Source organism: Parus major, chromosome 2, assembly GCF_001522545.3.
Source record: "Parus major isolate Abel chromosome 2, Parus_major1.1, whole genome shotgun sequence".
In the NCBI taxonomy this organism is placed as follows: domain Eukaryota; kingdom Metazoa; phylum Chordata; class Aves; order Passeriformes; family Paridae; genus Parus; species Parus major.
In genome coordinates this window covers 107,240,933-107,267,868 of record NC_031769.1, presented here as the reverse complement: position 1 = coordinate 107,267,868, position 26,936 = coordinate 107,240,933, and positions in this window count along the sequence as shown.

Here is a 26,936-nt window from a genome sequence, read left to right as displayed (position 1 = left end):
AAGCCACCCACAGAGATGAATTTTTCTGGGAGTGGCTGCTAAGAGCTTTCTCTGTGCCTAGCAAAAACCAATAGCTGGCTAGCTGTGAGAATTAAGCCATTGAACCATTTAGAGGCTAGATTCGCCTCTGTGGAATTCCCTTTTTAAAGAGGGGCAAGCCTGGGAAATCTCTCTCTTGCTTCCAGCTTTGAAGAGGTATCTGGGAGCCGCCTGGGCCGGCCCTGCTCCACAGCAGCCTGTGCAGCCTGGCAGGGCCGGGCCAGACCCCAGCGGTGCTGGGAAGGGGACAGGAGGTCGCAGGGTCCCGGCCGAGGCTGGTCCAGGCCACGGCTACTGACATCTTGCTGACACTAAGCCCAGCCCCACTGCCAGCCCGTGCCCAGCCAGGGTCCACCAGGCCCCAGGAGCAGCTCTGGGCTGGGCCAGGACCCTCCACCATGGCCCAAGTGGCCCCAGAGGCTGCTGGGCAGAGGGAGGGGAAGCCATCTGCCCACAGCTAAAATTAAAAATAAAAGAAAACCAAAAACCAGCCATGCAGCCAGAACAGTTGCCACCGTTCTGGCCAGGCTCCCTGAGATCTTGGCACAGCCTCAGTGCAGCCTGAAATCCATCACTGTGACTGCTTTAGTCACTGCCTGGCAGAAGCCATCAAAACCATCCACAGGCCCTGGCTGAGATATTAACACTTGCACTTGCACACACACAGACGAAACTTGCAAAACATTGATCTCCCTAGAGTGGAGAAAAAGGTCAGAGTGAAGACAGGTTGAGGACAGCATGAACACACCAATGTCAATAAAGAATCAAGTTCCAAATAGAAGGAGAATGAGGAGATGCCTTAGTATTGGACTGAAAGTTCTTTTGGTAAGGCCATAAAGATAGACTATGATACACTAAGGACTAAAATATCCCCTTTAATTCATAAGTATGGGAGTATGGAGTGTTCAAACTGTAGACATGAGCAGAGGAATCCATAATGAAGCAAAGTAGATGTTGAAGTAGCTGTGATCCCATGAGAAGTTTAAACAGAGAGAGATAGTGATGAAGACCCTTTGCACCCAGGGAGAGAAGAAGGCCTCTATTCCCAGAGAAGAAGATGATCGCAGAGATAGATGAAGAAACCTTTGCTTTTGAACAGCTCATCCTTAAAATAACACCCCATAAGTTGACATGGCCCATTAACTCAGCTGTGGGAAGGCTGTGAAAATAAAAAGAACTTCATCATCACTGATTTTTCCGGGCAGCTGCTATTCATAAAAATTGAAAAGCCATGAGAGTACTGTTTCTTGTAGAGAAGAATCCATAGAATGGTGGGAGAAACTCCTCTCTACAAGAACTGATGAAAGACTATTGGTATTACTGTGTGGTAACTAATTTACCAAGTTTTGTCTATATGTTGAGAAAAAAAGAAGCCAGACAGGGAGAGGAGAAGTGTTCTGAAGGTTTTTATTCTGATTCTTATTATTCTTTTAGTTCTCTTAATGAAGTTTTCTTTATACCTTTTATGTTTTGAGCCTGTTTTGCCCTCTTCCTAACTCATATCTCACAGCAGAAAATGACTAAATAATTCTAGTAAGTGCACTGGTGATTTTAGCCTGCTATAAACCCATTACATTATTTAGTACATTAGCCAAAAAACTCAAGTTGGCAAACCTAAACCACTACAACTTCATAAAGTTTCTCAGCCTAAAGGGGTGCCAAAGTTGAGCAGCACAATGTGGCTACAAGATTTCCCAAAGCTACTTTCAACTGAGTAGAATTTTTGAATTATGTTAGTATAGACATTTTGCAGTGAAGTCTCCTCATGCATATCCAGATATACTTCTCAAAGCTCAGCATGACACTTAAGTTATATTTAAAAATTTACAAAGGAAGATCACTGCTTTACATCACTGCTTTTCAGAACTGAACTAAAAAGTAATTCTGTAAAGGAGAGTGTAGATTTAAGTGAAGATAACTGGCTGTGCTATATTGATGCCATTTTAAGTCAGCAGGCTACTAAAAAGAAAGTGATGTAAAAGAGTCTGAGAAGCAGTAACTGATTTTTAGAAGGGGAAACTGAAAAGGTGTGAGAACCCACAGGTCCAGAATACAAAAGACTATATAAATATAGTCAAAGAGGAAATTAGAAGGACTGCTTTAAAGGCTTTATAAAAATGGGACGAGCCACTATTCAGTTATTTTAGTCCTGTCTAAAATAAATTAATATTCTCAAATAAACTCAAACAGTGGTTTTAGCAACTCAACCTTATTTTCACAGTCTATCGCTCAAGTTCTCATGGAAGCTGATGGATACAGTGCTTAAAGTTCTGCTCATAAAATAATTGCACTTCATAAAACACAGGAGACATAAAACTATAGGTAGAAAAACAAAACACCAGTGCACATACCTATACCTTTGCTACCTCATCTTCCTCACTGGCTTTTTCTGCTCAAATTAGATTTCTTAATAAAGTCCAAAGTAATTCTTTTCCATTTTCCATCTCATCTATCACTGTCTGCTTTTTCATCAAATCTTGGGGGTTTTTTTTCTGGTTTCTGCTTGGGGCTTTCTTAGGGTTTTTGTTTGCTTGTTCCATTATTGGTGCAATTTGGTTGGTTTTTTTTTTTTTTTTGGTTTTTCTTTGTTGTTTTGTTTGTTTGTTTCTCTGTATCTAATGCTTTAGAGGAAATTTGAAAGAACATTTTCTTCCTAACCGTATGATTTGCTTTGTTTTCTTTATTCTCTTCCTCGTGCTGAAATATTATTTAGTTACTTCAGTATGTAAAGTAGTTTTGAATAATATGGGTTGCACTGGTGTGGTTAACAAAACCACCCAGTCCTTAACAAAACAGGGAGAGAAAATAAGGTGAAAAACTCATGGGTTAAGATGAAGACGGTTTAATAAAGGCTGTGCGTGGCCCTTAATAAAGGCAACAGCCATGTGCTAAAGAAAAGATAACAAAAATAACCCTTTTTTTTTAATATCTGAAGTCAATGCCCAGTCACTTCTGGGGAAGAAAGGCCTCAGCATGCTTGGTAGTTGCTTTGGGAGACAAACATATGGTATGGAATATCCCTTTGGTCATTTTGGGTCAGCTGTGTTGACAGTGTCCCCTCACAAACTCTTGCCCAGCCCCAGTCTACTGGCCTTTGGTGGTGGGATTGGAGAGACAGCCTTGATGCTGTTTGAGCACTGCTCAGCTTTACCCAAAACACTGGTGTATTATCAACATCCTTCTAACTACAAAGCACAGTGGTATGAAAGCCACTATGGAAAAAGTTAAGTCCAGCACAGCCAGACCCAATATAAAAATCCAGTTCCTTGTTCACACGACCACTAAGTTTTCATAATAATTACCACCTCTTGAGACAACAACCAAGGTAGAGCAGAAGGAAAATTGTATCCATTGCTTGACTATGGATAAAGTCACCCATGCTACTCTTAGAAAAGAATTTCAAGAGTGAAAATTAGCACGGTGATTTCTAAGATCAGTTAATTTCCTTTTAAAGTATGGATTTGTTGCAGAAAAACTCTCTTAAGCTTCATGCTAGAGTTTGAGAAACCCACTGGCTGTGCATGTGGAGGCTTGCCATGCACTTAAGGTGCACACCCACCTTAGAGCAATGTTGTTTTTTAGTTTGGGGGTTTTTTTTCCCCTTGACTCATACTGAGCTATGCACCATGACACATGATGGAACCTGGCTTTCCTTACCATAAAGGTAATTTCCAAGCTTGCATAAAAATATTTTTAATTTGTTTTGTTTGTTCTTCTGCTCAGATTTCTCTGCATTTCTAACTCTATTTCTGTTTCATAGGCACACATCTATAACATCCCTGAGTGGTATTTTCACATTTCCAAAAGAGTAGCTGCAGAACCTCTTCAGGCTTGTTGTTCCAGGCATTTAGAAAGAGTATTCATGAAAAAGTTAATAGATTTTCAATATATTTCCAGACCTGACAAAGGTTATAAAATATATTTATTTTCTCAGCACTAATATTTTGATTTAGAATGTAAAAATATCACTGCTCTAATAAAAAAACAAAAAAAAACCAAAAAAAAACCAAAACAAAAATCTCAACCAACAAAAAAAAAAAAACAAAAAAGAAAGACTTAGGGTAAGCACTTATATTAATAGGAAAGGCCTCTTCCTAGTATATTTGATTACATTTTAAGAACTAGCTTAAGCTAGTTAAGCTAGTTAAGCTCTACTAGTTTATACAGAGAATCAACCTCTTTAAGTAGGGGCAAAACTGGGCATTCATATCCATTTCCTTGGACTTCTTAAAAGAAGTCCAGTATCAATCACTTTAAAATAATTACCAACTATAATTGCCTGCTGATTTAAGAATTTACCTGTTTCTCATGATGTATTTAAGCAAATTTCTATCTCAAGTTTTTCTGCCTTCTGCTGCCTTTCCAACAAGAGGTCTATCATGTACGTTTATATCCACTGAGGGAATACAAATTATCACAGTTCTATTCTCTGCTAGTAAAACTAATGTCAGCATTAATTATATTACCAACTTAAGCTTGTGAAAAGCAATTTATGTTGACCTTAATTTTAAAAGAATACTTAAAAAAAGATAAATTGATTTTTTGCTGAGCATTAAAAAAAATAAGAGAAGGAAAATATTAAGCATTTAAGAAAATATAGCATGATAAATTAACCTTTCTATGGATTATGGAAAAATGGGTATCAATCTGCTGCCAAGTTTTGAATGCTAATTTAAAATGTGGTGCTCTTTGCATGTTCCTAACCTTAGAAGGAAGTTGTGGTTGCAAGGATGCAGATGACAAGACTGCTGCTCTCTCTCTGGCAAAAAAATATGTGCAGAGAGCTAAAGTGTGAATCATTGCTGGACACAGGGAGCAAATCTTAAATAATGCAACAATTTATTTTCATATTATTGTGAACAATACTAAATCCAATGAAGAATATTTTACTTGAAACCTCTTGTGCTAGATCCTGCCTTTACAGTTTTCTCCAATGAAACCTCTTTTCTGGACTAATGCAAACATTATCTTGCAGACAGATATAATATTTTTACCTGTTCTCAGAAAACAGAAACAAAGAAGCAGAGTAGTACTGGAAAAGAATTGCCATCACTCAGAGATTGGTCTGAATTCCAGGTGCAGCTTTAAGGCAACCAAACCACATGAAAGCATGAGTTTAGTTGAACTTTTATGTTTTGGTAGAAGAGGATGTGGATCAGAAATAATGTATTACACTACTTGTGTGTTCTGCACTGATTCATAATGTCTCATGTGGGTGATCAATGTGGACATTTCTCTTTTTTTTAAACATATAATTCTTCCATTATATCACTTTCCCCATTTTTAAAGCTGTTAAGTGTTATACTTTCATAATGGTTCTTTGCACCATTGTTTCTGGTAGTTGTTGATGCTGCACTCTGAAATCTTACAATGTTTTTGTTTTTTTTTTAAATAATGTCTTTTTTAAATCTTTTTTTTTGAATATCAAGTAAATCTTTCTACAAAAAAATATGGGAACCATTTTTTATAGAAAAATAATGTCCTGCAATTGAAAATATCCTTGAAAAGAAGTCACAGAAATTGTAGGCTTTTTAAAGCCCCAAATATCAGCTTGAAATATGTATCTAGAGAAAATAAGATATTAGTTTCCAGTTTCTGCAGGGATATTCACTGGAGAGAAAACAAATAGTAGTTTTGCCCATTTTTAGTCATAGGAACTCCCATGAAATTACAGTTAAGTTTAGGAAAGAGAAGAGCAGTAGTTCAAAATCCAGAAGGGTTTTTCTGGCATTTAAAAAGTCTTTGCAATTAGAATTTTGAGAATATTGGTTCATATATGTTGTAAATCAGATACCTGAAAGAGTATTTCCAAAATGAATTATTAACTACATTGTTGGCTTTTATTCACAAATCAACCTAATTGTATGAACCAATGAAGCTGTTCTTAAATATTTTGATTAGATCTTCTTGGAGAATAATATTGAACAGATTAATAAGATGTGATGTAGCCTGACTGTAGGTGTAGCATAGTGTTCTAAAAGCTAGCTTTCTTTTGTATTTACAAAAATGTTGGGATAATTAATGTAGATATTTTAACAATTTTCATTTGCTGCAGAAAACATTGTGTATCTTCACAGCTGTAGATTACTGAGTGATATGGAGAGGGCTGCTTGATTTTTCTTGTGTCCTTGAAAGTTCTCTTATTCGTTGCTAAGCATCCTCACATTTTTTCAGCAAATTAAGGAATGATAAGTTTTACATTGTCACGTTGACAGATGAATGTGGTTAGGGTTTATTATTTTCCAATATATTTCTTACCAATCATATTTCCCAAAAAAAACCCTAACAATTACAAAAAGTGACAGTTTAGTTTACTTACATGTATCTAACATTTTCGGAATATAGACCCATACAATAAAAAGTTTATTATTAGTCTCTCTGCTAGTTTTCTTTGACCAGGGCTACATCACTAGGGTCATAATTTCACTTGTACTCCCGAATAAGTAAAATAGTAGGTTTCTAAGGGGATTTGGATCCTCATTTTCAGATTGTGTAGACAGTGTAGCTGGGCTGGAGTGTGTCACAATTCTGGTCTATGTTCCTGACTTCTTTTGTTTAAAAGAAAAAAAAAAAATCTATGCAATGGGATCAAGCAGCTTTTTAATAATTTATACTTTTTACTTCTGAGCAGTTCCTCCTGTGGATAAAATACAGCCAGAACTAACCCTCCAGACTAAAGGTTAAGACCTTGGACTGGAACTGGAGACTGTAAAATCATTTCAGCTCTAGGCTTTAAATAATAATTCAGACTAACTTTCTGATCACCTTCTTGCATTTAGATATAAATCCATACCAAAGGTCTTTGAATCTGTCTGGAAAAACTGGGAATGAAGAACAAAGCTTCTGCTCAGATTTGTTCACAAACTGTTTCTTCAGTGACTGTCTATTATTTCTGCCCTTTTGTCACCTTTTTTAAGGTGTGTTTGCTGAAGGAATGGAAACATGATGCCTCCTATGCCCTGCTGAATAATTTAGAGGGAGAAGAGTTATGGGTGGTGGTGATCCTAATCCTTTGCTACGTATTGTCACATGTGATGGAGTGGGAGTTTCTATTAAAGGTACAAAACACCAAAAGTGTGAAATGACGGCCAGGCATCAGCTGTGTAAATGGGAATGAAGGTACATGTGTACTTCAAAAGCTCCTTTGAAAAGTATCAAAAGGCTATTCTGGAAGCTTTGTGACAGCAGTAAATCTGTTATCAAATCTGCTTCAAATACCTTGTTGTCTTATGCATTCACACTTGTCTATGTTTGGAAAAGGCCTGGGATTGTTAGTGTTTTCATCATCTGGTCAAAAAGACCCAGGGTTAAAATATTTTTTTTTAAAAAAATAATTATTTAATTGTTTTATTGTTTTTCCCATTTTTTTTCTCCCGTATAAAGTCATCATCCTACCTAAAGATACAGAAAAAACAATACAAACAAACACACAAACAAACAAAAACCCAATAACAAAAAAAGCTCCAAACCAAACAAACCCCTCCAGAACTGCATCAATCTACTCAAAATAAAATGTGTTTTTATAAATTTTACTGAATTATTGTTGCTGTAATATAATAATGAATGAAGAATTCTGAAACTTTTAAGAACATTTGCTTTGGCCTAATTTTTTTCATTATGTTTTGTATCTGCTATGTAATCAAAAAAGGTGGCACTACGTATCATAATTGATGGAGGACATTGATAAAAAACAGTTATTAAAATTATCTCCTTAACAGTTATTAAAATTTTAATACCTATGAAAAATGACTCACATAGGAAAAAAATACCAACAGAGCAGAAAGACAACTTGATCCAAACTAAATATAAAAATTATAATTATCTAATTCTGATGTTAAAAATTATTACATACAACTATTCTCAAAACAGTAAGGAAAAAAAATCTGGTTTACATATGTTCTTAAAATAGTTTTTAGCATTCATTGTTTAAGATTCAGAGTTTTCATTACTTTTTATTCTGTTTCTTATTTGAAATTTTTTATCTTTTTATGTTATCTATATTTCACACACCATAGCAACATTTTCAGTAGGTTCATATTTGTCAGAGAAGAAGCAGAATACTATTATCTTATTTTGTAACTTACACAACAAGAATGGTAAACATATATTTATATATATATTCCAATGCTCTGAACCAACATACAACTGCAGCCACTAAATATATTCTTGTTCAAATAATATCTGTAATTGTATGATTTCAGTGGAAATTCAAAATGTTGAGAAATACATCCCCTTTGGTTATAGCAGTAAACTGAAACTATATTTTTTTTAAAAAAAATATTACTTTAAAATTAAATTATTGGAAGAAAGCAACAGAAATTTGACTTTTTAATTCTGTATTTTCATATTTCAAGAAATAGGAATGTAACTGGAAAATAATGTTTGTAAATATTTGTCTGAAGAAAATCTGTCCTTCTGATTCTATGGTGTTTTCCAATTTTCTTAAAATTGTTGTCAAAAGGGAACAAGCACCAAGATGAACAAAAATATGACCTGACAAGCAACATTGTTAATATGGAAACAAACATTGTTTTAGAATTCTGTCAAAATATTAAGATGGCTTTTCTGATTTTTTTTATTGGTTTAGAAATTTTTCTGTCTTGGAGAAGAAAAGCTGTTCTCTGAATTATATGAGAGTCATACAAAAGAAAGAGCAAATTATAAAAAAAAAAGTTTCACAAAGAATAATTACTGCAAGAAGTTCCAATGCAATCCACAGAGATTACGATGCTATTGCATGAGTTTGATCAATCTTCAGCAATCAAACTAAGTAAAATGGCAACTTACAAAGACAAGGAGAGATTAAATGAGTAATTTAACTATTATGAGTAGACTTCTGCAGAATTTTCTCATTCAATTATACATTATTTTTAATAAAAATTTAACAGCTCACCAAAAGGCAATGCCCAACATTAGAAGTGAAGCTACTGAAGTAGATCAAATATATATCTACTAATATGTTCTCCTTCTTATTACATTTACATTTGTCTGTGTGCCTGAAATGATCACCTGAAATGAGCACTATCAGGTGCATGTGTTTTATCAGCCAACACACATCAAATGAATAAACTGGACTGTGATGATTGCAACACCATCATCTGCACTGTTTTTTATTTTTCTGGAGACCTTCTTGATAAGATTAGGAACTGTGTAACCTTATCTATTGGTTTAATTAAAGAATGCATTAACAAGTGCTAAAAATATTAAGGACTTAAATCCCAGGGATTTCAACTGTACTTTAACATATTCCTAAGTTTTTTAAAGAAACTGCAGGGAAACAGGAAGAAGGATATATTGTTTAAAAAATCTGTGTGTACTAGACCCAAACAACCAGGTCTAGAATCACTTAAAATATTTTAAACACCAATGTAAATACCAATAAAATCCAACTGAGAGGAAACCCATTCAAGCATCTCAGCCACTAGAGGAAAAAAATAAAGAAAAAATGAGCAGAAACTTTTATTCAATGGTATGTTAAGATTACAAATTTTAGGACAATGTGTTTTACTCATTCTGGTGTTCATGCACCTGGTTTGGTTCTGTTTTCAAAGACTTTATTCTATATATATATATAAAGATCTATGACTGAAGACAGTTACAGAATGCCTGCTGAAATGGTATAACGTTCTTAAGTGTAAGATATAATTGAAAGTGTAGGAGGTAACTCTTTAGATATAAAGTGTTGATAAAATTAAACTTAAAAAATAGCACAGAATTTGTCGAACAGATCAAATGTCCACCTCTTTCAGATTTTATAGTGAAGATTTCTCAAGGATTCTAGAAGAATGCCCTTACAAAAGACAAATATGGATTAATATTCTCCAGCAGAACACTTCAAAGGAAGTTTATGTTCTTTACATTCTACAGAAAATAAATTTTATTTTGTCCATGTTATTTTTATACAGTTTGTCCTTAAAGATCAAATTTGGCAATGAATTTCAAAGTTAATTTTGTATTTGATAAACCAAGAGAGCTTTGGTTAGTTGGTTGGTTGGGGTTTTTTGTTTTTTTTGTTTATTTATCTGTGAACATCACATCTCAGAATATCAATCCAAAATTAACAGTGCTTGTCCAAATGCATATTAAAATTATTTTCCCGGTTCTTCATAAGAATCTTTACCTCTTCACTTTTTAGGCAATGCAGGTTACGTATCTTCCCCTTCAGGTTTCAGTGTCAACATTTTCATCAGACTCTGATCATGTTTACATAGTGCAGAAGTTTAGTTTTGTGACATCAGGGAGGAAGACAGTCAAGTACAGACACTGGTGAAGGCCCTTTAAATATTCTAATAGTGAAAACTGCCATGAGGCTAAAGTTGGATAATTTCCCCAACACAGGTTAAACAAGAGGAATTTTGCAAAGGGGAAAGAGAAGCAGGTCAGAGATAACAGTCACATCATTCCTTGAAGTAAAATCCCAAACCACCTAAACCACAATATGGATCAACCTGGCAATATTGCCCACGTAATCTCTCCGACTGGTGTCTCTAGAATGATTCTGTACTATTCACCTATTGATGACTTAATAATACCTTCAAGACTACTTTCAGAACATTAAAATTTTTACTGTTTTGCACCACAAAACATGAGTAGAAGAAAGTTCCTAGCTGAAATGCCATCCGGGTCTTCTTGCTGGCAATGAAGAGGTGATTTAGAATGAGAAATGTAGGGTCGCATTTTAATTAATTTTTTTCCCAAGACTCATCGCTCTACAGTTATCATTATATAATACCAGTTGTCAGTTATCATTATATAATACCAGTTAAGTACTGTCCTGTTAAATTTCGTTTGCAGTACTTAGACAACTGTAGATTTGGTGTGTGTGTGTGTGTATGTGTATCTCATGGCTGCCAAAAACAGATAAATAAGTCACAGTCTGTTGATCCCTAGAGACGAAATTTGAGATGGTTTACTTCAATGTTAAAAGAAAATTCTCTCTTTGGATTTGCTAGTATATAGAAAGTCAATTTGTAATTCCCAATGATGTTTTTCAGTAATACTTATCTATATAGCTTCTACTTGCCTTATGAAAATGCAAAACACATATCTGAGTTAATAGTATTACAGGGAAAAATATTATATTTTACATTTCCAAAGGGTGTCCTACTGCAGTAATTTCACTGCTCCTCAGTAACTATTCATTTACTACTATGTAACTTTAGGGTGAAGATGTGAAAAACTGAACCTGTTCCTAGATCTGATTTTTTTTTGTGCAAAAGTATTCCAGCACTTATATTAGTAAAAGTATAGTTAAATTTGTCTGATTTAGAAACAAATAGTGATTAGTATACCGTTGGGTCAGTAGAAGTTCAATTTTAAGGCATAAGATAGCATTTGAACCATAAAATCAGTAGTACATATCAACCCTATATTCTCTTGATGATATCCAATATTTTGGCTGGTGTTTTTCTAGTCACCTCCTGAATTATCAAATCCTTTCAATGAGTTTGATCACACACAGTCCATGAATGACACAAAAGAGGAGCATGAGCAATTGGTCATGAAATTTGCAGTATAAGAATCTGCACTAATATGGCAACAACAAGTTGATTGAGATTATATGGGATGATACCCCAAGAATTTCTGCCATAATAAAAATCCCTGCTATTGCATAAGCACTTAGGCCTTATGAAAAAACAGTTAAGTAAAGGAGTGAAAATGAATCCACTGACCATATATTTGTCAGTGCTTACTGAAAACGCATTGCAACCTTCATCAGCTGTGTCTGCCAAACTCAATAAGCAAAACAATGTGGTATGGTCAATTTGTGCATGAGACAGATGTTTTGTGGAGTATTTGTTATGCCTGCAGGGAGCTGAGGGACCACAGCTTCCAATCAGCAGTGGATGTAATATAACATCCTAACATTGCTTTCCTCTGGAACAAGATTTAGCATGTTGCACACAATACTAGCAAGATTGCTAGGTTTTCTCTGAATTGTTCCAAAAATGTCTGTTGGAATTGAATGCAAGTAGAAAAAAAATGTCACTGGAAAAATAAGAATGAAGTGCTACATTACTCTTTCATTTTAAGTTAATTTTTCAAACACTAAACTGTTTTCATCTTGTAGCAAACTATTTCAAAGGAAAAAAAAGAGATTATAGGACACAAATTTCTAAATATATATTTACTTGTTCTTAGTAACCATGCAGTTTTTGTTTCTCCTTTGAAAATCACTCCATACTACATCTCATGTGTACAGACTCCATCCTATAGAATTCTTCAGACTTGACAATATAAAGAAGAAAAAAGTCTTGCAGATCTCAAAGATGAATTCAGAAGAAAAAGATAATTTCTAACAGAGGAACTCAGATTTAACATTTAGCTCATGAACCAGAAATTTTTCAAAAGTGCAGGATTGTTGTCTCACTGCTGCCAAATTTTGTTTCTTCACAGTTTTCACTTTATTTTCATTTCAGTTAGACTATTTATAAAAAAACTGTTGCTTACCTAGTCTGTTTAGATAGTATGTTCACATTTTCAAAACAGAAACACTGAATCTGAAAATAATGAAAAATACTTAATTTTTCTCTCAGAAATTTCCTACTTGTGGTTGATATGCCTAAGACTTGCTTGACTGTAATCTCAGTATTTTTAAATAATCTAGGAGAAAAAAATGGAATGTAAAAAACTCCTATGCTTCCTGGCATGCAAGAAATACAGGTTTATCACTGCTTGGGACATAATTGATGATTATGGTTCCAAGACACTATGGCTTCAAAGTTCCTTATCAGCTTTAACTCCTTTGAATGTGATTTTGGTTTTCATGATTTTTTTTTTCCTCCATACAAGGGGAACTTTCAAGGAAGAAGCACTTCAGTGAATAATATGGCAATTTCAACATGTTTGGATGAAGATGTGATGCTTGGGTAGTACCATTTCTACATTTTGCAGTTCATGCATCGTTATTGTCTTAGTGTGTCTCTGACACCAGGTCTGTTTGTTCTTTCTCTACCAGCACTTTTATTATAAGCATGAGGTGAAACAGTGGAAAGAGCTTTCTCAACTAGATGACTTCATAAAAAAATTGTAGAAAAATTATGTCGATTTTAACAGCTTTTTAATTGTTATTTGAGGTTTTTAGAAAGTGTATGATATGTTTCTCTCCATGTATGGAACCAGACTGGTTGAATTTCTAAACTGAGAATATCTCTATTGGTTTAAGAGAATATTTTCATAAATTTGGGATGAACTAGATTAGAGAGGGTGTACCTGAAAATTTCATACCTCTTGTGTTTGACAAGTTTGGTGGTACATGACACATATTTGCATGTATTTATCCAGTTGGCTTCAAAATATCTAAAGCCTGAAGCTTCAGATACCAATTCTTTACAAAAGAAACTCTTCTCCAAATGTTGACTGACGGTACAGAACAGGAGTCATGACTGGCAGTGATCAGAAGGGACAGTACAAGAAAAAATTAATTTTTACAGTAGAAGAAAAAAATAATTCCCCATGATGTCATCCAGAGTGTTACTGGAACTACTGTGTGATGTTTATATAATCCATATATATATAATAGATATCTTAAATAAAGTCACATTGCTATGTTAGCATCTTGAGTATAAGATAAATGTCATAGTTTTCAGTCAAGTCTGAAAAGCCTGTGCAGTATATGTTCAAATAGCAAACTACTCCTCTACTTCAGCTGTGTAATCTGAAAATGGCTGGACACCAAAATTCCTTTTAGAGAGGTTCCTTCTAACCTTCTAACTTTTTGAGCTAAATTTCAATAGTGTGCAAATTTTTAGAACCTAGAATAGTGGGGCTTATAAATGGAAATACTTATGGTCTTGTGGCTAAAGATGTGCCAGCTACTGCTGTAATAATCAGTAGATAATTTCTTTTAGCTTTCCACTCAATGAATTAGCACAGATGAAATTTTTCATTAAAAGATGAGATTCTCTGTAAGAAAGTTCATTTCAGGACATGTCCACAATAATAAATTGCAGCTTGTTCCATGATTTCTTAATATAATTTTTTCTGTGTGTTATTTTTTTTAATTCAGGAGGACTAGCATGACTGAAGATTTTCAGCATGAAAGGGCAGGGAGCTGAGTGCAGCTCACTTGTCCACTAAACATGACCCATCAGCGTGGAGCTCATGGGTCAGTGTGATGTGCTGAAGTGAGCTGTGGCTTGGTGAATCAGCTCCTGTGAAAGGTAGTCTGCAGATGTCCTCAAGAAGTTCTAAGAGCTGCTTGATACCTAGATGAAAAAATGCTGTTTGTCTGACAGCATGAGGATCACCCAACCTGCCTTATTTTACAGAACACCGATTTCTATTATTTTTTTCTTTTATTAGGAATGAAAACAACTAACCCATTCCCACCAGTGATTATGAAGATCACATTACAAATTCTAACTTTTAAAATATTTCACTAATATCAAATAGTCATTATTATGGCAAATCATACCAGGACTGGATATAGAAAAATAACATCCATTGTTATAATTTATAATTACTTTATTTAACCATTCTCGAGATTGTTCTTTTTTTTTTTTCTGGATGTTAATTTGACCCACAGGATAAATTTAAACTGTGTCAGGTGATGATTTCTTTCATGAGAGGAGTTAACCCTTCATCTAGAAAAACATTCTTCCTAATAAAAATTCCACAGAGTTGTTAATTTATATTTTATTATTTTTCAGCTTCCTACTGTTGCTTTATAACTTAATTTTCACTCTTGAAAGCTCCAGGAGTGTTGGGCTAAGGGAAAAAAGAACCAATGGACAAATGAAATATATTTGTATCAATTGTTTTCTGCTTTATTATGTACTGATACTAGGTGGCAAGCAGCAGCCCAGAGCTACTTAAAAAATAGTTACAGTACACAGAGATAAAATCATCTTGCATTTTCACTAGTTTAAGAATTAAAATCTATATTTAGTTTTATCAGTGAAATTAGAGCTTCTCTCTGAATTGAAAACATTATATCATTTATAACACATGTATTTTTACTTAAAATGCTTAAAAGAAAAGCTGCTCCTATTATCTTCAAGTTTTATTTTGCTTCCTTTCTCCAAACAAAATAAAAAATGATTCTCCAGTTTCTTGTTAAATCCCATCCATTCCTCTTTAATATAATGCTTCTTAAGATAAGACAAAAAGACTAATGATTTCAGGAATCAAATCAAGTTGAGATGGCTAGAAGATCTCTAGAATTGGTGGTAGCAATTGAAAAACTGACTAATTTGTCAATAGCTGAGAGTGAATGTTACTTTTCATCTAGTTCACTAATTAATAATATCCTCAGTCACTCTTCTCTCAGCCTTTATTTCCATTACAATGTGCTCTCCTGCAAGGTTTCAGATGGTTTGTTCAAAAAGCTATAATCCTTTCATTAATTTTTTCAGTTACACTGACCCCTTATCACAAATTCTTTTTATTATATCCCCCATTTTCCTTCTCCCTTGCTCTGCTCTGCTCAACTTCCAGACTATAAAGTCATGGTTATATGAAAAAAATTTCTTTTATCTAGATATTCATATTGGAAAAGAATGATCATTCAGATTTCATCAAATCACAGATATTTCAACCATTATTAAAAAATAAAAGTCAGCCATTATTAAAAAAAATATAAAATATTTGGTGCTTAAAACAGAAAAGAATTTTCACTCTTTTCCATTTTGATTTTATTGGTGATTAAATTAACTTTTTTTTTTTTTTTAACTGTGTCATATCACTTTTGGAAAAACACCCTACTTTCTCAAAATGGATAATGAAAATGTATTATTATTTATTCTCTCTAGTATAAAGAGAAATATATATGTATAGAGGCATATATATGCAGCAGAAATATTTCAAGAAGGGCAAAATAATTTCTTGCTAAGAGAAATTTTTTTTTTTTTTTTGGACAGTACTTTTTCTGTAATATGGGAGTAGCACAGCCACCATTCTTTTGTAATAGAGGAATAGGACCAATATATATATTTCAAATGAGTGAATGACTTGCCATAGGAGTGCTGTTTGTTCTTGCTAAGTGTATATTTCATCCTGTTTAATTTAACTGGAGGGTTAACTTGCAAACTAGTTTTGCCCAGACACAGAAAAACACTAAGAAAGAGCATGAGATATTTTCCCTTTCTGTTCTTTTGAGAGGTCTTGAGAAGAATGAGTAATTTGAGATTACATTATTTCAACTTATCTTCATGAACTATTAGAAGATTTTTCATCTTTTGTCCACTCACACCCTACTTCCCAAGAGAACCTTTTGTGCTAGAATAGACCATGGGCAGCTATGAATGTTTCCTTGTCCAGTTTGTCAAAGAAAGTAAAGAGTGATAATTGCCCACATCCTTTGCTTGCTCTGAGTTTTTCTTGATGTTTCTCTGAAGTCTATACCTGATATTTTAATTCAGACAATCAAATTTACAGATGTTCTCCTCACACATATGGAAGTGATTCCTGAGTCTTATGGACTAAAACTAGAATGTAATTTGATTTTCATAAAATGGTAAGTGTATTGACATGCTGATTAAGAAGCTCAGATTTTGCTACAGAAGTTAAGAATTATTGGGATTTAAATGTTCTAAAGCATCTGAAAAGAGAAAAGGGAATGCCAAGCTTTTTCTAAGTCTTTTGCCAGACTACAGAGAGATTCATGATGCTTAGTATTTAAGAAAAGGAGCACAGTGCATAAAGTAAGTTATAATAATTAATAATATTAAGATGTAAAATATGTCTCTGCACATTTTTTTAACTCTACAGTAGCCTGAAGATGCTTATAATGATAAAACATCATTAAGCTAATTAAATTTCCAATTAAGCCATTTATAAAAATTGAGGGACTCTTGGCAAGCACAATACTATCCTTGTTGTAAGATTATATTTGGTCAAACTATTTCACACTTCTCATCTCTTTAACTGCAAATATCTAACACCTGTGGGGCTTTAAGGTACCTTTGTGACTTCTGTTGGAGTTGACTCCTGCCAAACCTAGTTTATTAATTTGCTTAACTTATGGGCACAGTGCAGTGAACACATATTAGAAGTATAAGTAGATTCTCAGATATAAAAACTTTCTAAACCAGACACGCAAAATCAATCTTGAGGACATTTGATTTTCTGTTTAACTCAAAGATGTGTATGCATAGCTGCCTTTCACCTCTTGCACTAATATGATCTATAGTGTTTGAACTGATACTGGTGTGAAAAGGATCAAACACCTACTGAAACTTAAATTATCAGGCTGTCACACAAATTTCATCTTTCTCTGTGCTAAATCAACATATTAAAAATGAAAGTGGAAGTAGAAACAAAACAGCAAATGACTCTAAGTCTACTACAATTGACCAGTGTCACAAACTGTCTTCTCTTACAAACAAACTAAATTAAAAGCAGAGCAAGTGTTGCTATCAAACACTTGCAATCTCAGTGGAAAAAACTATTTCTCAAAGGTTAATAAAGACTGTTGGCAATGAAATGTTGTATTATGCAATTGTTATCCAGCAGTGGCTAAAAATGAAACCAATATGAACAAATAACACACAGAGTATGTTATTGCATTTTCATAATGCAGTTTAATTTTGCAGTCCTTCAACAATACAAGTGATTCAAGTTTAATAAAAAAAATTGAAGTCAAAGTGAATGAGATATCTTACTTTTACAGCTCTGGGAACAATTTGTAATGCAGCACATCCAAGTGCAATAATAAGTTATGAGAGCAAGACTGACAGGAAAGAAATCATTTTATAGTGTTAAGACTGGCAAAAAAATAGAACTGAATTAAACTTATTTGTGGAATAGCATCAACCTGTACTGAAAATACTATATTAACATTATAATTTTTCCCTTCTTTCTCTTAAAAGAGCATGGGTTTGGTAGCAGGTGTGCTGGAGAAGTGGCTCTGTGAGAAGAGTGTCCCTGAATCTGACAGGGACTTTTCCAGCTGGCTCCAAACAGGACCTGCTGCTGCCCAAAACTGAGCCCCTCAGCAACACTGGTGGTGCCACTGTGATAACACATTTAAGAAAGGGTAAAACATGCTGTGCAGCAGCTGTGAGAGTGAGAGGAGTGAGGAAAATGTAAAAGAGGGTAAAGTGTTAAACATATGATGGGTAAGTTAGGATATACTAGAATATGGAAAAGCAGATTCTCAAACCAGAAAATGAACTTAAGTTGCCCGCTAGTGTATTTTAGCCTTCAAGATTTTTAGGAAACTACTATCACAGAATGCTATGTGTCTCACTCAAAAATATCCACTCAACTTTTCAGTTCACTCTAGCTCTGGGTGGCTATCTTCTGGCTTTAAAGATAAATTCTAAATTTCAGTTTAAAGCAAAAATGCAACACTAACTCCTTGATTATTTGTGTGCCCCATGGTGAGGTTCCACCTCTTCAGATAATGCGATCAGTGCAATTATGTAGATTTGCTCTGCCTCAATTAATTTAATTCCAATTTTTTTGTGGAATTTGAAGCATTTTACAGCTAACGTGTCCAGAGATTCTTACACTACTACACAGTTCCTGGAAGCCACAACCTTCATCAAGCATGAGTGAAACAGTTAAGTGCTCTAGGCAGAAAATCAGTTGCAGAAGAAGAATTTCATTCCTAAGCACAGAAAATGGATCTTATGCATACATTTATGGATTTTATGTATACATTTATCTGTCTAAAAAAAAAAGGAAACAAAAGGAAACAAAAGTTTAAAAGGACAGTTTGTCAAGTCTGGGCACAGGGTGCTAGTTCATCCAAACCCCTTATATTTTTGCTCCAAGGCTCTTGTTTATATCACCTCAATGGTGTGTCTTTTTAGACACAAGACTCAAGCATGACTCTTGTCATGACTGTAGCTCCTTTAAGAACTTCTTCCAAGAGGTAATGTGTTGTAATAAATCAGCTGAGACTCCATTTCTTCATGCAGAAAAGCTGATTCTTTATTCCCATAACTCATTTTTATACAGTTTTCACAGACCTCGTATTCAGCTCGCATTGGCTAGTAGTTTCCTTGCTACCCAATTCATTTGTTAGTAAATGGCATTTTACATATCTATCAAATTTCTGTATTTTTACTTAGTTTGTATACTTTTTCTACTGATTCTCACAGGACAAATCTAATTGCTATTTCAGGTGCACTTCTTTTTTTCCCAATAATGGATTGTTGTGTTAACAAACTCTCATTGTCAAAATAGCTTCCTTCACATGGGAGCTTGCAGACTGCTTATTAGCTTAGTTAAAGGAGCAGGGCCTAATCCATATTTTATAAAACCTTTCTTTATAATATCTTTTACCTCTCTATGACAGCAGTGTAGTGATGTAGCACCATAATGGGCTGCTTCAAGGGTTTTCTATCACTATTCCAACAGACTCTGTCACTATTTACATTTTGAATGATGCCACATCATCAAATTAGTTCTATAAGGCACTAGTCTGGCACATTATTGCAGGCACTTTAAAATGAGAAAAAAATATGAAGAATTACAGTTTGTGTCTTAGGTCTATAGGACTCAGAGATAAAAGCAATGTTGTGTGGCATAACAGCTCACACCATCCATAAACTGTATAAGTCAGTATGTGTGAGCTAGGTTTTGTATTTACTTGTTTGGCCACTTAGAAACAGCCCTATGCTCATTTCACATGCACTCAAGATATCTGAAACCGTGTGAGTGCATTCGTGGTTGACAGACATATTCCACCATATGCATTTTTTTGAACATATTCCGGGCATGCATTTAAGTACCCAGAACCTCCAATGATCTACTGCCCCAGGCTCTGCTCTCCCAGACACTGTAGGAATGGACAGCAGTGCAGGAAACAAAGAGAGAGCATGGTTGGGTTTTATTCCTGGTTGGCAGCATTAGTGGCAGAGGCAGATTAAGCCAGACTGGCGTTGTGTGGATAGTTAATAGGATCAAAGGCATCCAGTATTTCAGCCAAGGAATTCACTTGGTTTTGACCTGCCCTGAAGCTACTGCAGAATCAAACTTTGCTGGTTCATGAACTGAGGACAATATAAAGGATTTTTTTCTACTTTACAAAGGCACACTTAATCAACACCGCTAAGTCTAAAAGACAGGAAAAAACTACTTGCAAGTGTAGGAGCTAATTTTTAGCCAAGTATCTAAAGCTATCTAAAATATCATCTCTTCATGCTGGCACTATTAATAAAAGTATGGTCAATTAGTTGTTTCATCTGTCAGACATGTGAATAACAAGAGGTTTGGCTTGTGAAGGGCAGACCAATTTGACATCACTAATATGCAAAGGTACTTTGATGGAGTACTCCAATGAAGTGCTCTGTTTCCCTGCAGATATCATTACAGGGATGCAATGTTGTCCCATCATCTAGAGCTTAGTGCCCTCATTTATCCATACCACATCTTCTACTCAGACCATGAGCTGCTGGTCTATACGACAAAGGCCATAATTTTCTACTCCCAGTTATTTTTGCTACAGTGAGAGCACGATTGAATAAGATGGAATAAGGAACTCTGTAGAATAAAGACCTGTGTGAGCTCTTGTCTAATTTTTTCTCTTCCAGAAGCAACTTCAAGCTAAGTATTTAGAAAAGAAATAATTATTATTTGGGCCTTAACTTATTTAATCCCGAAAATCAGTACAAATTACATACACACACACACATGCACACACACATATTTATATATTAAAAAAACTGAACAAGCCATCCCATTTTAATCCTCCCTCATTTAGTCTTTCCATACCCTGAATTTGCAGGATCAGAGATCATCTTTCTATTAGGAAAAGAAAGTAGAAATTATTGTCAGGAGAAATTATTCTCCTGGGAGATATTTGAACTTCTCATGACATCTCTGCATTAAAATATTAACTCATTTTACAGTCACATGAAAATTACTATGAACATTCTTCATACCTTGTTGTCTTTTCAATCTTCTGAAATTTCTGTATTTCAAAAATTACAACAACATAGATTTGCATTTTTATACCATCGACATTTTAAAAATACTTATGTTTTCTATAAAGTATTGTATCATCATTTTTTCTTTGCATTCTAAAAGTATTAATTCCTAACATACTACTATACTTATATTGGGTAGATATATTTAAATAACTATATAAAATAGGAAATTTACTACATCATATCAGATTTTCTCAAGATCCTTCAATATTTTGACATAATAGAATAAAACAGGGATAAAAAAATGTATTAATAATTTTCCTCCCTTTCTTATTATTTTAAACACATATTCTTTCTGCTCTGTTGCCTTCTGATTTAAACCTTTCTGAATTGTGCAAACTCAGCAGCCAAGGTATATACAGCTTACCTACTGCAGCATTTACCCAAATGAAAATATATTGTTGTCATTCTTTATGAAATCATGTAGCTGACATTCTGTAAGAGGGGAAAAAAATCTAAATTGTAACATGGAGAAAATAATACCAATTCTGTTATGTGGAATCCCTCTTTATAGGTACCTGTATATACAAAACCTGATGGCCTTTAATTACACTTCAAAGAGATTAAAATAAATTCCAGAATCTAACCATGCAAGATTAAAAACGCATTATTATTATTATTATTAGTAGTAGTAGTAGTATTGTTGTTGTTGTTGTTGTTGTTGTTGTTGTTGTTGTTGGTTGTTGTTGTTTCTGTTATTATTATTATTATTAATAATAATGATAATAATAATAATAAAAATAGTAATTTAGGCTATGACTAAAACATTTTATCAGTTTTAAGATTCATCACCTTTTTCAACTAAAGAGCAGCATCAAATACCTCTAAGAGGAAAATGTATGCACTGTTGTAATTATTTCCTTCTCATAATTGTGGAATTATAGAATATGTGGGGTTGAAAGGAACACATCAGGATCCCTGAGTCCCACTCCTGGGCCTAAGAAGATACTCTCAAGAATAACACCAGAATTTCTTGTGCTCTTGAGATCTTTTCCTTCACCTTCCACTTCTCACAACCTTACGTGTTTATATTTTAGTAGCAAAAATTTTTGCATACCCCTAATTCATCAGAACTATCTTTTACGTTGTGAATATATGTAGCCTGTATTCTCTATTTTATAATCTGGGATAATATTGTTTTTCAACAGGTGTGCACTGGAAATCCTGTGTTTCAAACTCACATGCATAAATGTGTTTATCGGTTTCAATATTTACACAATATGAAGATCATGCATGATATAGTTTTCTTTCTACAGGAAGGTCATATTTTGTGGCACTGTACAAAAAAATTGCCTAGGATTTTTTGTAGATGCCTTTGTAGCCCTAAGGCTCTGATCATTTCAAATACCATGGACATTTTGTAATTCCACCCCTGCTCCAAAAAGACATACATCAATGGAAAAAAAATCTGTCAGATGCAGTACTGTGTCAATAAACAATTTATCCTTCTTAGATGACAAACTAGCTAAATATAAAAATCAGAATATTCTGACAAACATTTCAGAAAAGGAAAAAAAATAATAAAGCAAATTGCAGATCATTTTTTCTGCTGTATGAGATATGTGCCTTTCTCTGACTGGCTTTGTTTCTACTTTAAGGCCTTTACATATTCACATATTGCCAGAAAGCCCTACATGAACCTAATTTTCAAATTGCTCCACCCAAATTAAAACAACAGGATATTGGAACCAACTCAGCTTCTGTGTATGCCTCTTCACCTTGGTTTTGTGCTGTTCATCTCTAATATTATCATACTGATATTTTTCTGCTGCTACAACAGCTTGATCTCTCACAGAATTTCCATTTTTATGTTTTAAGAAGCTAGAAGAGACTAGTCTAGAATTGGTTGTTGGGTGTTTTTGTTGTTTGTTTTTTATTGTTGGTTTTGTGATTTTTTTTTTGTTGTTGTTGCTTTAGTTTTACATGTGTGAACATTAAAGGTAAAGTTATATTTCTACTATATTTATTAAAGTTAAATATATGATACCTGATTTTGGTATATGATGGCAATTTCTGGATGGTGAGTAGTAGATGCATCTCCTTTTCCTCACCCCTAACAGGTTCAATCTTTCCAAAGTCAAAGTCACGATACTTTTCAGTATTTTACTCAATTGACAATGCATCCAACAAATTTTATTGATTGTTAAAATTCTAAATTAAATGTAAAATATAGGCCAAATAATTATTTAAATCTATAAGTATTTTTTCTGCCTAGTATATTTCAGTTCCTTTTGTGCTCCAGTTGCAAATTACAATATTTAGAAATTCCTCAGAAACTTACTTTTTTTTTGTCCCCCTCTACACTAAATGATGGTTGGGGCTCATTTTAGTCAGTTACTGCCTTTGCTATCTCTGATATTGTGCATTAGAGTATGTTGGTAATGTATTTTCTTCACTTGGAGACATGACTGACTCTGATTGAATGATGTCATATCTCTGTCTTGTAATTCAAATTAGTATTCACTGATTTCAGAGCATACATTTGCCAGTTGACAGATGGGTCAAACATCCTGTCTCCTTAGACATGTATACAGCTAGCAAGGGTGCTTGTTTCTTTTCACAATAAAGATAAAAACCTTCCTATAGTTCAGTTAGTCCATCTCCTCAGTCCTGTCAATATACTTATTTATATTACTTTCCTTATACTGTTCAAATCTTTATTTTTTGAGATGCTTATTTTTATGTTGTAAGAGAAAGAAAAAGAAAAACCAACAACGATACATCCAGACATAAGTTATAATTTCCCTATATGAATTAATTATATTTTTGTGTGTGTTAACATTGAAAACGATGGACTGTTCCTGACAATGAAACAAATATGCAAGAAGCAGAAGCTGAGGGTAAATGTAAGAGTCTGTTCCACAATGGAATTTTTGAAGGCAGATTTAAAAATGCTACACCTCTTTGAATCCAGGTATAGCCAATGTGTTCCCCTCAACATCAAGCAAAGTTGTTTCTAAGCAACAAAGAGATATTTGGGAACTCACTTGGACTTTATTCAGTGTATATCTGTAGCAGTGTTATGTCTTATCTAAATCATTCTCCAGCTGAAAATCAGGTATTGAAAATGAGAAATTTCTGAAAAATCATTTTCAGAAAACCCAAATATGGGGAAGCGCAAATATCTGTTGGTCTATTGATCTAAGCAGTTAGACTTTGCATTTTCTTATATTGCAATATTTTAGCAATAGAAGTTGTGAATTCAAGGGAGCTGCAGTGGAGTTCCAGCAATAATATTCCTGTGACTGTTGAAAATATCCCAGACATAAACTTAGCATTTTTTTAGGATGTGATTAGAATTGATTCAGTTGGAGAAACCTTTCTTTGGCATTGCTCCTGCTGCTCTGCTGACTTTCCTTTTCTGTGGACAGCAGGTGTAGAAACAGCATATTTGATGAGGATTCAGTCTGAAGCACTGGGCATATTTGAACTGCTCAGTCCTGCAATCATACAAGTCCGGTGTGTACGTGAGTAAATGTAGAACAAGGCCAAACCTGCTGCAAACAGGGGGTGTTATGGGTGGAAGAACAATGCAGGAGAGCAACAAGTGATAGAAATAGAGCCTTGAGGGAAAAAGACACAGGCGGCACAGGAGAGGTTACAGGGAGAAACTGGACTATCAGCTACATGGCTGAATAACAGTAACATAAAAAGAGGGAAAGAGCAATTCATAACTGAAAGAAACACTGGGAGGATAAAAGGCATCAGTAAACCTCTTTTTTAAAAATCATTTTCTCTGCAAAATAGTCCAGAGTACAGCGGAGAGTACTTCTGAGATATATGGCCTCAAGAGGCAAGAATTAAATGGTGACTTGGGAGCCATGAATGGGAGCAATATATGGGAGTCCCTGACATATGATAGGCTGACTGGGAATAAATTTACTTGAGCATAGTTTTAAACTCTTCTCTAGGCATATCAGGATCATAAACAGCCTTGTTTACTGAAATTCAATGGAGCATGTTAAAGTCAGTCTGAAAAACACAGTCTGTTTCAGCTCAGGGGAAGCCAGATTGGGTTGGTGTCACTCATCACTGCCTCTCAAGGTTATCAGGAAAGATGTAAGGACAGTATTTAGGGAGCCTCAAGACCATTCTGACCCATCTGAGAGTGTCACTATCTCCCTAACCTCTCATAGAAAAGTCTGTGATAGATAGCCCCTCCATGACTGCCTGTGACCCATGGAGCTGGTCTGTCAATAAAAAATTGACAAAATATTGTGTCTTTGAATTGTTTAAAAGTATAACCTATTAAGATTTTTGTGCAACCTGACCCTATCAGCTACTAAAGTAATGGCAAAGGATCAAAATTTTAGTGCAGGTATTCTCAAATAAAAGTGGTTTTAAAATTTTAGCTAGCAAATAGTGAAAATTCTGCCAGTTTTACATTTGTAAATTCAAATGTCAAATAATATATGTGTGGCTCTCAAATGAGTGTTGATTTTCTATATAGAGCTTTCACTTTTTGTAGCTGTTTGTTTCACCCATGCTTATATATACACACACACCTAGTCACCCAATAGTAGATCCACTATTTGTCACCAACAAAAAATTCCCATACTCACATTTCCATCTGTCTCCCTTCAGTAAGCTTTGGATAAGTGATCCTCACTTTGACCAAATTAAATTTACTTTAATTTAGCCAAAATTCTCACCCTGATTTCCTGTGTCTAGATAGCTCTATGAAGCCTTGGGAAGAAATCCCATCTGTGCCTGTAGATGGTGTGCCAACAACTTCCTTCAGTCCTGGTGATAACTCCAAGTGCACACACAATTACCTTGTAAAATTATGTTTTTTCCAGCCTTAATGTTTCTCAGTCTGCCCTCAGGCTTGAGATCTGGTTTTGGACTTGTCTCTCCTGTCCCCAGCTTCCTGGGTCTAAAGAACAGTCTTCTTCAAACAGATATAATACTCAGAAAAAGAAAAAATAAGTAAGAAATGGAAAGGGAGAAAAGATGGATGGGGATTTTTTAGTAGCTTATATAATTTCTCCCCATTTCTTACTCCCTTGAGAACTGCACAAATGCATCAAACCACTGCAAAGTGCTTTATTCTAAGAGAAGGATTATTGATTCATTTTATGTACATTAAATTATTATTTGTGTTTCCATCTCTCTTATTCTTAATTTCAACGAAGTTTTTAAAGCATAGTCTGCTTATCACTATAAGATTTTGTATATAGAGGAATATTCTGCTTTTTGAAATCTGTTTCTGAGTACATGAATGAGAAATAGGTGCTTGGGAATACCAAATATAGGCTGATCAAAAGCAAATCTTACTGGGCAAACCTGGTCAAATTATTAATGATGAAATTACTCTGGATAAGAGAAGAGCAGTGAATGTTGCTTATCTCTCCAAAATTAGGTACTTCTTCATGATCTTCCACAGCATCCCTGTATCCCAGTTAGGATATTAAGATCTTAGATATGGGGACTGCTAAGTGGGTGAAAATCTGTGTGAGTTTTCAGACAAATAATATGGTGGTAAATGGTTTTTATATCGCCAATTAGAAGAGTTCCTCAGGGCTCAATTCAGATACCATTCAGTATCTTTTATTCTGCTCAATACCTTTAACCTAGAAGAGGAGATGGAGTGCAGCCTAATCAAACATGGGGATAATTCCAAACTGAGAGGTACACATGGGCTATTCAGAAGGATTTATGATGTAGGAAAGGGATGGTGTCAACAGAAAACTGCACCCTGTATATTGAGACACATGATTAGTCTTCTATCAGAAGCATTGACTAGTTCACCTGAAATATACTTCTGGGACTACAGGGCAGTAAGTGTTTTGATAAATGGAACCAAATTTATCTGGTCACTGTTGACCTGCTTGGAGTGGAAGGCTGAACCAGGGGCCCACCGAGCCCCCTTTTGACCAGAATAGTTCTGCAATTCTAAAGTCCACAGTTCATTTTTGAGACCTCTGCAGTGTTGTAAAACATTAGGAAGTATGTAATTCTCATTTTGTGTAGTTTGTGAACTTGAGGTGTGCCAGATTGCTGAAATTGTTCTCTGAA